Source organism: Nothoprocta perdicaria, unplaced genomic scaffold (assembly GCF_003342845.1).
Source record: "Nothoprocta perdicaria isolate Ctin4 unplaced genomic scaffold, notPer1 scaffold_129, whole genome shotgun sequence".
NCBI classification, from domain to species: domain Eukaryota; kingdom Metazoa; phylum Chordata; class Aves; order Tinamiformes; family Tinamidae; genus Nothoprocta; species Nothoprocta perdicaria.
This window is the reverse complement of record NW_020454416.1, coordinates 678,626-680,409: the sequence shown is the minus strand read 5'-3', so window position 1 is coordinate 680,409 and position 1,784 is coordinate 678,626.

Below are 1,784 nucleotides of genomic sequence, written 5' to 3'. Positions count from 1 at the left end.
TGCAGCCCCAATTGCATGTAAATCCAATGAGAAAAGATACGGAGTTCTTCAGCTGGCAGGACCTCTTCATGCAGATTAGGGGTGGAGGAATACGGATTTTATGACGAGGCTCAGCCGCTCCACCTCTTCGTTATTTCCAGTCATTAATCTATCCCCTCCCTGCTTCCTGCAGCCTATTAGGGCAAGTCAACTGAGTCAGCAGAATGAAGAGCAATTTCTTTTCTACTTACTGTGATTTGGGCACAAAGGGGGCAAAGGGAACATCAAAACCTCTTTCTGCCCACAAACTGCTTTCTAGAAAATATTATTCATATTTTACTACTAGGAAAAACTTTTAGCTTATGCAACATGGCTAAACCACAAGGGATACCAAAACACTTGTGTGGCTAATTATTTTACAGCTCCCCACATATCTTGACACTGCAGCGTAGTGGGGAGAGATACCACCTGCCAAAGAAGGGACCTGGGTATCCCTGGCAGTCTTCATGTAGCAGCATGCACTTCAGCAAGGGCTGTTTGCCCGAGGGGCAAGGGAGATTAACCCATTGCTGTGCTACAGTGCACCCATTCTGCTCTAAAGATGTGTTTCTCTGCCACACTCAGTGACTTCACCACATACCCAAGGAAAATTGGGTATTTACAGTATAACTATAAAAATATAATCCCCCATCAGAAAAGCTTACAGTTTGATTTAGATGCAATGTCAGGGAAGGGAGGAGCTAGGCAGCAGATGGGAACCTGTGGGTGGAGGGGTGAGGCAGGGCAGTGCTCTTCTGCGTGGGCCATGAGATCGATCCACCTACTCTCAGCACCTACTTCAAAGGGCTCTTACATGTGTTCACTCTCACAGCAAGCCTAACAAGTCAACGGTGCTTGGGAAACACCTGAGCACCATGACCCACTGGCTCCTCGCTGTTCTGACCCACTGCCTTGGACAGCAGGGCACTACAGGAGCCCCGAACTAGCACGTGAACATGCAGGGGTGCCGGGTGCAAGGCAAGACATGGACTCTGCTGCCTCTTCCCTCCTCGCTGCTCAATAACAGGAGGGCACCCGCTGATCCAAGAAGGCCACAGAGCACGGGGTGGTGCAGGTTTTGCATCCTGCACTCCTTTCCGAGTCAGTCTCATTTGTATTGATGGCCACTTCATGTGGGTAAAGGGAGTGGCTGTGCACACTACAGAAAATGCTACTTCAAGGCACTATGCTGCACCAGAGAGGCCACCACTACTGAAGAGACTATGGACATAGGAAGAGGGAGAATGCTATCCAAGGAACATAGCTTGAATAAAATCCTCTTTTTACTAATAAGCCAGTTTCTTCTCTATTAACGTCTGCCATATGTATGTGATGATTTTTCATAAGACTTGTCCAGAAGATACAACAGATTTGGTACCTCCATAAAAATGGTTCCAAATAGAAATCAAAGCAAAATGGGTCAGACATGCATCAGAACTTGCAGTGTTTGAAAGATTCCTTGAAAGAAAGACTAAAAGGAATTTCTAATGGATAGGAGCATCTAAGCCCCAAAGGCAAAAATATCTCCCTTCATTTCCTGTATTTATTAATTTATCTCTTTTAAATGTTTATGAGCCAATTCAGGTGGAGCATTCAGAGCTGAGAATCATCTGCTTGTTCTTGTAAAACTGGTCTTTCCGGCCTTGGAAAGAAGAATACTGCCCTGGAAAAAAGCCAATATTAAAATTTTATGTGGAATCGGCTTTTATTAAAAATGTCTGCAAAATATTCTAGATATGAAAAGGACTATGTTACACAGCTCACCT